The sequence below is a fragment of the Rhincodon typus genome, chromosome 2 (genome assembly GCF_021869965.1).
Source record: "Rhincodon typus isolate 14 chromosome 2, sRhiTyp1.1, whole genome shotgun sequence".
Classification (NCBI taxonomy): domain Eukaryota; kingdom Metazoa; phylum Chordata; class Chondrichthyes; order Orectolobiformes; family Rhincodontidae; genus Rhincodon; species Rhincodon typus.
The window spans coordinates 55,521,131-55,535,475 of NC_063333.1; the positions used below are offsets into that span (position 1 = coordinate 55,521,131).

The window sequence follows — 14,345 nt, forward strand, 5'->3', positions numbered from 1 at the left end:
CTGCACCTTGTTGTCTCGGATTCTCCAGCATCTGCAGTTCCTACTATCTCTGTACTTTATGAATTAGTTTCCTTCCACTAAATTCTAACTTCAAAACCACTTGATAAATGACACAAGTACACAGCTTACAGCAAATTACAGCCAATAGTTTCAAATAGAAATTAAGATATTTAAACAAAACTGCTTGTGACTTTTGGAAATTTTCCACATGCAGTTCAAGGCATGCAACGTAATGACAGCAATTCATTTCGGAAGTCTGGATTAAAATCTAACCAGACATTTTTGACGTTACTAAGTTAACAGCTAGTGTTTGCAGACGTAACCACAATATAACTTCCAGTTCAAGTGAATTGAACTTTTCTTTTAGTAAATAAAATGCGTAAGTTGCTTTCATTGGAATACAAAGGCAGGGATTCTCCTCTCAGCAACATCTTTATGCAAGGACCAGAAAGCAGCTGCAAACCTGAAAGGAAAATAAAGATGCAGCGATCACTTGACTATCCTGGCATGCTCAAGAGCAGTAGCAGGACCAGGCACCTATTCATAAAACAACTTCAACTAATTTGAAACAAAAATGGAAATTGCTGGAAAAGCTCAGCAGGTCCAGCAGTTCTGAGGAAGGGTCACTGGCCTTGAAACATTAACTCTGATTTCTCTTCACAGTTGCTGCCAGACCTGTGAGCTTTTTCAGCAATTTCTGTTTTTGTTTCTGATTTCCAGCATCCCGCAGCTTTTTTCGGTTGCAACTAATTTGAGTCACTTACAAAATATCAATTCTCTGGGATAAAAATTTCAACAAGTCAATGTTTTGCTTCAGTATATAAAGAAAAGGGCGGAAGAAATGTATCTATATCTAGCCCATGAACAATCATTCTAAGCAACACAGTGATGAGATAAGCTTGAGGTAGCAAATACGTGATTCATTCCATGATACAGTAAGATACAGGAGTAGAATTACGCCATTCAATCAATTGAGTCTACTCCACCATTCGATCATGGTGGGCGTTTCTCAAACCCATTCTCCTGCCTTCTCCTGGTAACTGTTGATCCCTTTACTATCGAGAACCTATCTATCTCTGTCTTAAAAGACACTCAATGACTCAGCCTCCACAGCCTTTTGCAACAATGAGCTCCACTGATTCACCACCCTGTGGTGAAGAAATTCCTCTTCGTCTCAGCAGCTCCTTATAAAAAGGGGTTAAGAAGTTATGGAAACTGGGAATCAAATTAGCAATTATTAAGGTTTAGCCTTTGAGAAGAGTAGAATAAACTGATTTGAAGATATTTGATAACACTTGCAATGTTAATGGTAAACAGATTAAATACTGTTACAAACGTTGGACTTCACTAGAAAATCACGTTTCAAAATATTAATTTAAGCTAAACTGGAGAATTCCAGAGACAGGTCTTTGTGTTCCGATTGCTTGGGTAAAACTTGAACAGAAATCTGTTGGAATCAGTGAGTTCTTTATATTTCTCTACCATGCTTCCAGCTAGGGGAGGGGCAATTGGTTTGTGAGACATGAGGGTGAGAGGGGTGTGAGGGGTGTTGAAGAGAAAGACAGAAATGAAAAAAAAACAAAACACATACTGCTTTGAAAAAGTGGGATTCTTGTGAAGACTTTGTTTTCAAAGGAAGAGAACAGAACAGATTGGACTTTTGGAGATTTCAGCATTTGTCAAGATGGGCCTTGCTCAAGACTTGGGCTGAGTGGACTAACATTTCAGGGACTCTAAAAATTACATTCTGATGGAGCAGGAAGAAGTGAGTTGACTGGAGATGTGGAAGTAACATTGTCCTTGTTCTGTTGCACATCTGCCAGATCTGTGGTGCACAACAAAAGGGACAGTAACATATTTCAATTGTATTAGTTAATACAAAAGTTCCTTTTCCTTATTCTGGTGCATTAATCACCTGTTGAAGTTGTTCTATGTTGATTTAATTTATTTGTTACAATAGCAATCTTCAAGAAGTCTAGTTGTTTGGTTATTTCTGTTTATTGTTTGGGAAAATTCTCATATAAAACAAGATCAGTTCCTAAAGGGATCATAATAAAATCGTGATGCGCTTATGATACATAGTAATATTTTCTCAGTATATGGTACGAGGAGCCCCAGTTTTAATATTTCATTTGAAAGATGGAACTCCTTTAGTAGTGCACTGAAATGTCTGTCTAGGTTATGTGCTTAAATTTCTAGATCATGTCTTCAACCCATCACTGGGAGGAGTGTGCAGTGAGTCAGCATCACTGTTAAGTAGACTAGGAAGAGTGCAGTGGGTCAGCATCACTGTGAGCGAGAGACAGGAGAAACCCGTGCTTCTGAAACAGCATGAGAAAGAATGGAGACAGCTACTTCATAAATAGCGCATGAAAGCAGGGACTGCAGCTTTACAAAGAGAACTGCAGACCTGTATGAGAAGGGCAGTGACAGTAACAGATAAACACTAACAGGAGACAGCCCCTTCAACTTACATAACAGACAAAATCTTAAGGACGTTTCAGAGGGTAGATGTTGCTAAGATGTTTCCACTAGTGGGTAAACCTGACTAGGGAACTTGATTACAGAATAAGGAGTTTCAGGGTAATGAGCATCTGGAATTTTGTACCCCAGATAGTTGTGGAGACTAGATTACTGAAAGCATTTTAAGAGGGGGTAGACAGATTTTTGAAATGTCCAGGAGTTAACACTTATGCTGAGCTGGCATGAAAGGGCAGTTGAGAACTGGGGCAGATCAGCCATGATCTTGTTGAGTACAGGGAAGGTATGGGGCTAAATGATCTACTCCTGCTCCTGGTTCTTATGTTCTTACAATACTTTCACATTGGGGCAACTGCTGCTACCACTCAGACAATGCTGATACCCAAGTCATGTTAGTAGAAAATTATCTTTAACAAATTTAATTTTTCCTTACAGCGTGGCACAGATACTAAAAATATTATGAAAACAGAAATGCAGTTCAAAGAGAAGACATGGCCTGTGAAAGAACCCTTTTACCAATGCGTTTCCCTTAGTTGAATCCAGTATAATTCCATCTGAGACGGAAAGAGAAGCACTTGGCTCCATTTAAATCCAGATCTGACTCATTCTCAGGTAAGTGATTCTAAAAGACAGCATTTATTATTAATATAATTCAAATACCAGCCCTATGAAACCAAGCAGACTTTTAATTCCCTAACATCTGTTATTCTCCTACCCATAATAACTGAAGTATCACACACTGTCTTATTTAAATGTTCTATATCAGTTTAACTTAGTAGGGAACATTTCTATGTGACATTCACTTACAAGAACAATCAACAACATGAAAGATGATTACAATGATATCTTCTCCCAATTTGACTAATAGGTTTACTGGGAAAAGCAGCTACCTTGCATATGTCTAGCAAGTGAAGTTTTCCGAGCATGTGATTAAGATTAATGTAATACCAAGGTCTTGTCAATGTGTCCCTGTGAGAGGGACCACTGATTTGTTCTCAGGTACTCTGAATGAAATGATTTCCCTAATAGCTAATTGACTAGATAATACAGTTGGAAATTATGTCCAGAAGAGACAGCTAACAGAATGATCTAAGGTGTGAGATTAAAGGTGATCTGGCAAACCTATGATTCAAGCAAATGAAAATCCCAGCTGCTTCCCAACCTTAAGAAGATATCCTGTCAGCAGAAAGACTACCCCTAAGGCAGACTGAAAGTTTGTTGTTGTGGTTGAGTTTGGAACGATCCCAGCTGTATATTCTCCAGGTTTACCAGGACTCCCTGTTGAACAGAGAACAGGGAAGGCTCCTTATCTGTGTGGAGAATTAACACTTCTCCTCTTCACCCCAGGAACAAGGCCAAAGAGCTGTGGCATGTCTGTTCTTTACCAAGCAATGTGCTTTAGCCTCTGTCCATAGTGTGATGTCCCAAATGATTGCCAATTTCTGAACACTGAATCCTGCATGTTTTTCACACATGCAAATGTTTTAGTGCAAGGCTTGCAGAACTATGGGTCAAAACCACCAATGTGGTCATGAGAAAATGTTCTAGGGTTGCAAGTACTGGCTGCCATGGAGATCTAACTAACTGAATGTTAATCAAAAAAAGGCTGCTTTAAATCCTTGTGCTTTTTTTCTGAAGGTGGGTATGGCCCAACTGGCTGGTTTTGGAGACGTGACTTCTGCTCTGAGAAAGCCATTGAAAAAGTAGGTGCTTTATTCAAAAAACATGCCTCAAGAATACTGGCCTGGTGTTCTCCCACATTGGCTTCCACCTCCTCTGCTTTCTCTTTGGGACCATAACACTTTAAAACTTTAAAATCATGTCACATTTTGGGAAGCACTCTTTCAGTGCATGCTCAGAGGATAGAGCAGTGGAATAAATTAGCTGGTTAGCAAATGGGCTGTTCTACTCCCCACATTTCAGCAATAAAGACACTGCAAAAGTAATTCACTGGCCCTGACATGCTTTGGGTCAGTCAGGAAAAGCATTATATAAATTGAAAAAGAAAATTCCAATTTGTTTGATATTCAAAAAGCACAAACTATTCATGGACAACAGAAGCTCAATTTTGTACAGGCAAGTACCAAATAGGATCAAAAGGATTATTGTAACCACTTGCCATTTTGATAGACTGAAACTTTTGTCATTTCCATAAAGTAAATTTTCACACACTTACAACTAAATAATCTTAAAGAAGAATAAAGCAAGTATTTTTGAGTTTGTCTCATTGATTCCTTTTGCTGACATGGTGAAACCATCTTGTTTTAATATCACTTCTTTATTTGATGTGAGCTAAAGGAAGGCACCTAAGGACTGCGTATTTTAATTTGTTATTATTAGTGTTCTAAGTTGCTTTAATTAGTGTTGTACATGTTGAAATCTAAGGTTTTGCTTTGTATTTAGGTTTTTGAAGCAGTTAATACAAATTTAGGCTTTATACAAGGAGGGAGATAACTTAACCAACACCGACCAGATGTGAAGAGACAAAATTATAGAGAAAAGTCAAAGGTTAGAAAAATTGGGAAGAAATAAGTGTTGGGGGATTCTGGGAAGTAAGTTAGAGGTGAGGAAATAGGGAAAACAAAGAGGTATGGAAAAAAGGAATAACAGAAGAGGAATGATGATGGAATTTAAAATTTAATAGGGCTTGGGAATCTTTGATAATTTCAGTCAAGATGAAACGTGGCACAGTGGAATAGTGGTTAGTACTGCTGCTTCACAGTGCCAGGGACGCATGTTCGATTCCAACCTTAGGTGACTGTCTATATGAAGAACACATATTCTCCCCATGTCTGGTGGTCTTGCTCTGGTTTCCACCCATTGTCCAAAGATAAGTTGTAATGCACTATTGATCTTCTCCAATTACCTCATCTTAGAATGAAACTAGATACAAAACTGCCAACAGAATACATTCTTTAAACACAGACAGACACACACATACCCATGCACACCAGAGGAGTCAGAACTGAGATTTTTGCTAACTGCAACAACATAATAGAAAATATTTACAAGCATCCCTTGGACGTTGTAGACAAGGAAATTAAACTCAAAACAGGATGTCGATAAAAAAAGAATAGCTAAATGAACTTGTCCAGATGCAAATTGAAATCTATATCCACGATCTTAAATTAAGTACCCAAGTAAATCCACCTTTTGACAAGCAAAGACAACTTTTATAGTTATGTAGCAGTTTATAAATTGCGATGGGAAAAAAAAAGGCAGCTTATTAAAAGGTAGACTTGGATATGTGTGTTGCGCAGAAACTGACCAAATTGAAAATCTGTTTGGAAGGATGCCAAAATATTCAATTCATCTATCTTGTTAGGAATGCACTCAGATAAAACAGACTTGAATTTTTCTTTTTACCATTTTACCCTGCTCTGATCTTATTTGCTGATACACTCTTATGTTTGCGTGTTCCATTCCTTCCTGTCACACTCTGGTGAAAAAGTAGGAAAAAGTAACCAACTAAAGTTGGTGTTGAAGAAATATCACAATTTTTACATATAAACTCGAACTATACAGTGGAAATGTTTTACATTATATTTTCAACAGATGGCTGGGTACAAGCCTGTAAATATACGTACAGATATATTCATAGATATCACATCAATTTGAAAGTTTTTATAGTTATCCCATAAAAGATTGAAGCAAAACTTCAAAGATTTCCAAATCACATCTCTTTGGGTGCATTTTGCGTCATTTGAATGATCATTCTCATTAAATATGGAAAATGGCATTCCTTCCAGTCTTGCTTCAAGGCAAGGAGTGCCAAGAGATAAAATCAGTCTGTACAAGAAAGCAGCAACAGAAGTTGTTATATAACATATGCAAAGCAAGAACAGCAAAAACACTATTTATGACTTTTCAGGCATAATTTTTGGACAACCAGTTGTACTCTAGTGATGCATTGCCCTTCTGCATAATAACATATATCTTAGAATGACACAACCTCCACATAGACAAGGCTTTACAGAAAAGGGTACCGAAGAACAATACATTTTAAAAATGAGACAATAATTGAATATTACAAATAGCACTTTTAATGAGAAAGAAGTCCAAGGCTCTGTAGACGGAAAAATAATACAAATAAGGAATGGATACTGGTAATGGATGGCAGCAACATTAGGGGTGATCAAAACCTAATTGAAAAGTTGGGTTTTTTGACGAGACTTTTTAAACATAAAAAGCCAAAAAGTGAGAAATGGTGAGGCAGAAGACAATTATGTAAACATGAACTATAGGCTCAACTACCAGTTGTGGGAATGGTGAATGGCAGAGATAAAGCAAAGTACTTAAAAATGTCCTGAGGAATGTTCTGAGGGAGGGTCACCGGACCTGAAACATTAACCCTTGTTTTTTCTTTCACAGATGCTGCCAGACCTGCTGAGCTTTTCCAGCAACTTTGTTTTTGTACCTAAAACGTCCCATTTGGAAAGCCCTAAGCTATGAGAGGGATGTAAAGCTGGACTACAATGGTGATGGGTAGGGCAAGGCCATAGAGTGCGTTGAAGATGAGGACATATCAAATTTATTATTATGAGGATATATTGACTATATTAAATCCAGTTACAACTGATGATAATCATGAAAAACACAAAAGCCATCAAATTAAAATAATTAGTCATTATTGCAAAGAGACAGTAGACAGGATACTAATAAAATCATATTTTGCCCTGTAGGAAACATACTGCTGTACTTACCACAATGTAAATTTGATGTTAGTTTATTCATGTTGGGGTAATTTCAATTCGAAGGCAACATACCAAATAAGACTCTCCATGACTTTATAAATATAGCTGAAATTATTACCCATATAAATAAGTTGGTGCAAGATCTAGAGCACAATTCCAGTCAGTGTTATGCTAAATCCTTCTACAATACTTTTAAGGAAGAAAAATCACTGAACTGGGTCAATAGATTCAATTAAGGAATTTGAATACAAGCAAGCCAAGTAGATAGATAAATATTTAGAAAGAAGCACAAGATTGCCAGAACAAAACTGTAGGTACAGTGCAAGATTTCACAATCAGTCACATACCAATGGAATGAAACCAGGGGGAAGTTACTGAGCCATCTCGCAACTTCATGCTTCCCAGAAGTAGGTGTGTGTGGCTTGAACACCCTTTCCTGTCAATATCAACTTTTCATGCTGAAAAACCAAGTCTCAGTCTGGTTCGCAATCATGTATATGAGCCATTTTAATGAAACTGTTCATTGGTTTTCCAATACATTGGCTCAGCTGACACTGTTTTTTTGAGTAAAAACATATCCTGCAAACTGAACATGGGAGTTTCAGGGACCATGCACAGCATTCTAGGACAAGAAACTTAAACAACTGTACATCTCTTCCTTACTTTCCCCTTGAAAGTAGTCAGTCAATAATAGTGAATTTCTTCATGGGGCAAGCATGATGGGTCAGTAGCTCTCTTTCTGTACTTCATTCTACACTCAACATAGAAGCATAAAATACTATGGTTTGTAAATAGTTTTCATTATAGTATTGGATTGATTTAGAAATAAAGAGTCAAACCTCCAACTCCCTCTGAGAATTTTATTCCCATGCAAGAGAACAGTGGTGTTCTGTTCACACTTATACAGTAGATTGAAACACATACTAAAAGATAGGACCATAACTGTCAAATTATACATGATAGAGAAGTTTCACAGCTCCATCACAAAAGATGGGCTATAGTACATGAGACTTTTTCTAAAAAAAAGGATTCAACACTTGTTTTCAGCGGAAACTGTACTCCATAGTCAAGTACAGTGAAATGAATTGTTTACAGCCTCAATCCAGTAACTAGTGGTCACTTTTATAATACGGAATTGTTCATAATTTCCTTGTAATACAATCATTGCAATCAGACAACACTTGGATTCCAGGCATAAAACGTGATTTCTTACGCATTCACAACAAATGGCTTTATTTCCCTTTCCTAGTTGTCCTCGAGAAGGTGGCAGTGAGCTGCTATATTCAACCACAGCACTCTGGGTAATGAAAACATTCCTATACTGCAAGTGGATGTGCCAGGATCCTACAACAATGCTAAGACAACAATGCTAAAGTCTGGATGGTGTAATCAATAGTAACCACTGGTTTCAATAACAGTGACATCTGAAATACACACAAAGAACTTCACTTCTCAGAACTTTGTTACATTTCTGTATGGTCCCTCGGCATACTAATGGTGAATATTTGGCCAACCGGCCAGCTCACCCAGCAGCCTCCACAGTTCTTCTGGGTGTCACTTGTCCCTATTTCGAAAACAGCTCTGCACCCTTGGACAAAGAATCAGAAGCCTTTGGCTCACCAAGTAGGAAATTCTTTTGACTCTGCATACCTAAGCCAGGAACAGAAAAAAGGCACATGTTCATTTATGTTCCTTCATGCCACACACAACTTTATTCTGCCTTAAAGTAAATGGAAGGATCGGGACCCTTCCGAAACGTCAACTTTCCTGCTCCTCTGATGCTGCCTGGTCTGCTGTGTTCCTCTGGCTCCACACTGTGTTATCTCTGACTCCAGCATCTGCAGTTCTTACTATCCCTTCCTCGAACGTAATGTGTTTTTGTTCAACCGGGAGAATTTTATGAGCAAGAAAAGTGAACAGTTGAGCAATAGGATCTAGTTTAGAAGTTCAGGGATTTTGTTTTATATTAATTAGGGTAAACACAAAGCTTGGAAAATGAATTGTTTATGTTGGTTTCAGAATGGACAGTTCTGTAGGCTTCTTGTCTACAGCTGGATGTGTAAGATAGTTGCTATGGGAAAAGAAGAAGGTAGTTTACAATTGATAAAAATAGATTATATTCACTGTAAGAAGATAAAAGCTCCAGACAAGATATGTTTGGTTAAAAGCCGATTGGGTTATTTGAGGCTGAGAAAGTATAAGCTCCATTATGTGAAGGCTCCTGGAAGACGCTATAAGGTTTTTAAGACTAGAAATTAAAACCACAGTTAAATTAAGCCTTTTAAGTGTGATAGAGAAGGGAATTATCTTTGCTGTGATTACTATAAAGAGGTGCTTTTGGGAATAATGGGATTATATTTTTACCATGTGTTTTGAAATGTTTAAGTGTGTATTATGTAAATGGATTGGTTTATTCCATTTTGTCTTTATTCCTTTTGCGTAATAAACTTCTCTTTTATTGATGAAGCCAAATCTGCAACATTGCATATGTATATTTCAGTGAGAAACCACGTCATTAAGATCCAAAAAATAAATGATTTAACAAGTCAGATTTCAGTCTGGCATCTGACTTGTTCAGTGATAACATTTGTTGGGATCCTAACAATTTCTACATTGCTCATTGAACTCGCATTGTTAAAACGGAAAATGTTTCGGCTGTCAAACTCATAAAAGGATCTTGCCATTATCACTAGAAAGGAATTGTAAAACTGCCTCTATGGTTCAAGAAAATGAAAACAGCCAGTTAAGCACCAATTTAAAGAATTGAAACTGGAAGATAGTTTCTTTGGACTTGAGTCTCTAAAACTGATTATTTTGAGAAACAGTTTGAAAATTTGTTATGATTGCGTTAGGATCTATTACATATCATTTGTTAACTGTTCCATATATCTCTAAAGATCAATGGATAGCTAGAGAGAAAGAGTGCTTAGGCTGTTTGTTTTATTTTATTTTTACAATAAACTTATAAACCGTTGTTAAAGAACCTCTGCAGCCTTGTGCAAATATGTTTCAGTGACCAACTAAACAAAATAATTACACATGTGATCTACTGCAAGCTACATTTCATTCTGGGATCTGACTTGTCCTGTATTACTATCAGTTGAGACCATAAAATAATTTGGTGAAGATGGGGTAGGTTATTCCCAAGGGTTAGTTCTCTCCTCACTTGCCAGATGTCCAAATGGTGACTATGTCCTTCAGGACTCTGCTGGTTTGGTCAGTGATGGTACAATCGAAACCCTCTTGGTGGTGGACTGTAAAGTCCCCTATGCAGAGTATAATCACTTTCCTTCTTAGGCTCAGTTTTCCTCAAATGGAATTCTTGATAGAGGAGTATTGATTCATCTGGAGGGAGGCACCCTGTTTGACCAGAAGGCTTTGGTGAGATACTGAAACAGAATTGACGTCTCCCAGAGATCATTTCCTCTTGACTTTCGTCAGGTAGACCTGTCATCGGCCTGTCCTACTGGAGGGACAGGTCATTCCCAGGGCTGAAAAGATGTGGTAATATTTAAAACAGAAGGCTGAAGAGAGGCTGTTGGGAAACAATGCCTACTCATCAGCACACTAAAGTGGAGACATTGACTGAATTCAATATAGTCTAAATGAGACAAGTGTTCCAACATCTGCATTGACATTATTTAATTGGATGATAAATGATTAACAAAATTTATCACATAATTTTGCTAACAGTATAAAATAGACACTGAAAAATTAGGACAATCATGCACGCATGCACCTTATTTATAACGTGACTGATCCTGTGGCTCAGCAACATCCTCCACACTAAAATTAGGCAATTATTAATGGACAATAAATGCTAGTCCAGCCAGCGACGCCCTCATCCTGTGAAGGAACAAAATGCATAGCTTTTGGCAATGAATATTGCTCATGCAATAGTAATGCTGGGTGGGAAATTATAAGGTTACAAATTGCAGCATCAGTAAACCCACGCGGCACCTTTGGCAACATGTGACCTGCAAAAGCAATCTTAGATTGTGACAGCCATTCTCTTAGCTGCTTGTGTTTACTTTGTGATCTTCTAACACTATGACCCTCCTGTGGTAAAAGGGGCTATTTAGTTCTCAGACCTTCCACCACACAACAGCCCCTCAGTAGATACAGGGAGGTTTCTCTTATTTCTTGCCTTCCCCTCAGTACGGTACCACCTGCTAATGTTGCAACAAGCTGTTATGCAACAGAATTCTCTGGTAAAACAGGCTGAACATTTTAGTCATGGCTTCGTTCATTTTTAGGATTTGTTTTGAGCGACAACTTTACAAGCTAAGAAATAGATTTTTACTTAGTCAAAACAGCTTGGCCAGTATTACTATTGCAGACCCAACAAGCTTTCAATCGAAGCTTCAAATAATGCTTTAGGATTTCCAAAATCCGAGACAAGTCATCACATAAACTGTGGCGAGCAAGCAACAATTAAGTTGCTTTCTTGAACAGGAGAGGCTGGAACACTTATTTACTTTGGGACCCAGCAGAACTGTCAGCATTGCAAATCTGTTACAACATCACCAGATGTAAAATAAAGATCTCTCCATTCTGAGTGAACAATATGCCTGAAACTCAAGGACATCACCAGTTTTTCCTACTGTGGTAAATGTATGTGGTCTGAATGAGGTCTCCACTATGATACTAATGTTATGTAGTAGAATCTCACCCACATCGAACTGGATTAAAGTTACTTGATCTAACTCCATGTAAAATATTTGAGCCAGCGTTCTCACACATGAGCCAGAGATTGCAGTACAAAACCATCCACACACCCATCTATTTTCAAAGCAGCACTATTAATTCTGTAGACCACACAAAAAGTTTCTACACTAGCTTTAAATAAAACAGAATTACATAGCTGCAGCAGGGACAATTTTACTGTTACAAAACATCATTATGCTTAATGTAAGCTATGTGGACATTTCAATTACCCAGTGAGGCTTTTCAGTAGTTTGTCATCTGTTTTCAGCAACTGTACCATATGCGTTCATAGATTTGATTGACAGAGGTAAAACTTGTTTCAATTAATTGAAGCGTTATTTTATATCACCAATTGCTTCAAATGATGACAATTACTGAGGTAATGTTATTAGAAAGATGAAAATTGAGAAGTCTAAGGAAGGGTTAAAGAGAGCAGATCCCATGAGTCAGTAAAAAGTATGAATGTACTGATATTTAAGATAACGCTGCAACAAAAGGGAATTTGTTGGATTAAGTGCAGTGCAGAAATCACATAGCTTTAAATTCAAATTGCTCTCAATTTTGTACAGAAGATTGTTGAAAAGTAAATTTTACTAATGTCAAAGGGCCATTATAGATCTTTGTTTCGCCTATTTTAGCTCCTGTTTCCAAATAGTGTTCAGATGAACATACATACAATGGTGTAATTCAAACCTGTTGTTAGAATGTATCGGTTCTGTGTATTCTAAAGTGTCCTCTTAAATGTCTGCCAATGCACATCTATTAGCTTATCCTTCAACCTAATTCACTCATTCATGTTAGCCAGCGCTGCTTTCTCACCCTCATCACTGCCGTATTTATTTTTAAATCTCAGACCCATTCCTCCCTCCCTCAGATGGAATGTAAAATTCAATTATATCATGGCCATTGGGACCTTGGCACACATTCGTGATGAGACCAACGGGATTAATCATATCCTGTTGCACAACACGAGGTCTAGTGTAATCTGCTCTTTGGTTAGCTCTAGACTATGTTGTCCTTAGAAACCATCCCGAAAACACTATATGAACTTCTCACCTGACGTTTCCTATCTATTTGTAAAAAAAATCTCTTGTGATTATCACTGTCTTTCAGATAAGCTGCCCTTATGTTCCATCCTACCATGTAGCTAATGTTGTTTCCACAACTGACTACTTGCCTTCATCATTCCTTGTCTCTTCAAGACTATACCCACATCCTGGTTCCCTGAACTAATTCAACCTATTCAGCCAATACAAAGATTAACTAACAAAACCACTCCCCCCACTACCTTCTTATTTCCTGTCCTTCCTAAATGTCCTGTACACTTCAATGTACTAATTCATGCCATATTATAGCCATTTTTTGTAATGTTTGCAGGATAGCAATTATTTATCTTTTATGCACTTTCATTCATCTGTTTTGTTTTGAATGCTATGTGCATTCAGATACAGCTTTAGTTTTATCCTTTTGTTCTTTTTGTATCCTCTATCCTTTCTGTACATTGATTCTTCATTTTGCATTCTCTGTCCCTTCTAGTTATGGACTGTTTATTATTTCACATATTAATACTTTTCCCCTTTGTCTTATCTCTACACTTTGATTTATTGCATTTGATTTCTTTGTCTCCTTAGTTAGTTTAAAATTCCTCTTTATTTTTCTAGTTATGCAATTCTCAAGAACACATAACCTTAACAAGGTTCAGGTGGACACTGTCCCAGCGGTACATGTCTCCCCTTCCCCAAGTACTGCTCCCAGAGCTCCACAAGCCAAAACCTGCTTCTACCATACCAGTACTATAGCCATGTTTTCAGTACTTTATTCTGATTTGCCCAAACATTTGCACATAATCTGTAGATTATCACTGAACCATGACCATTGAGGTTCTGCTTCTTAACTTGGTACAAAGCTCCTCAGACTAATTATACAGAACCTCCATCTTTGCATTGATACCTACATTGGCCAGTATAACTGGACTCTCATTCTCCTATGACATGTTCCTCTCCAGCCCTGAACAGATGTCCCAGACTTGGTTCAGCGATAGTAGGAACTGCAGATGCTGGAGAATCTGAGATAACAAGGTGTAGAGCTGGATGAACACAGCGGGCCAAGCAGCATCAGAGAAGCAGGAAGGCTGATGTTTCCGGCCTAGACCCTTCTTCAGAAATGGGCTGGTTCCGTAGGCAGGTACTAAGAAAGGTGATGTGGCTGTAGTACCTGGTTTGCTTCAGGACGTGGTCAAGCAGTTTCAAGGCCGAAGAGATCACGAGAGAGTTGCAGTGGGAGAGAGATCCACTGAGCTTTTTCCGGAGGGAGGAAGGAAACTTCTTCAGGGTAGGCATCCTTAGAAGAGGCTTCGCAGTGGGGTTAAAATTGTTTCAGAGATAGTAGGAACTGCAGATGCTGGAGAATCTGAGATAACAAGGTGCAGAGCTGGATGAACACAGCAGGCCAAGCAGCATCAGA

At 38.0% G+C, this 14,345-nt stretch overlaps 1 protein-coding gene across 2 annotated transcripts in view; it reads right to left on the bottom strand.

The window, feature by feature from the left end:
* Window positions 1–14,345, bottom strand: part of egfra (epidermal growth factor receptor a (erythroblastic leukemia viral (v-erb-b) oncogene homolog, avian)) — a 257,981-nt gene that overhangs the window by 169,170 nt on the left and 74,466 nt on the right. Inside the window, exon 1 of one of the 2 annotated variants that reach the window (XM_048610944.1) lies at window positions 8,702–8,766. The exons of the other annotated variant lie outside the window; for it this stretch is intronic. The gene's annotated coding sequence lies outside the window, so the exon portion shown is untranslated. Of the gene's footprint in view, window positions 1–8,701; window positions 8,767–14,345 lie in introns of those variants that run through there. 2 annotated transcript variants of the gene reach the window in all.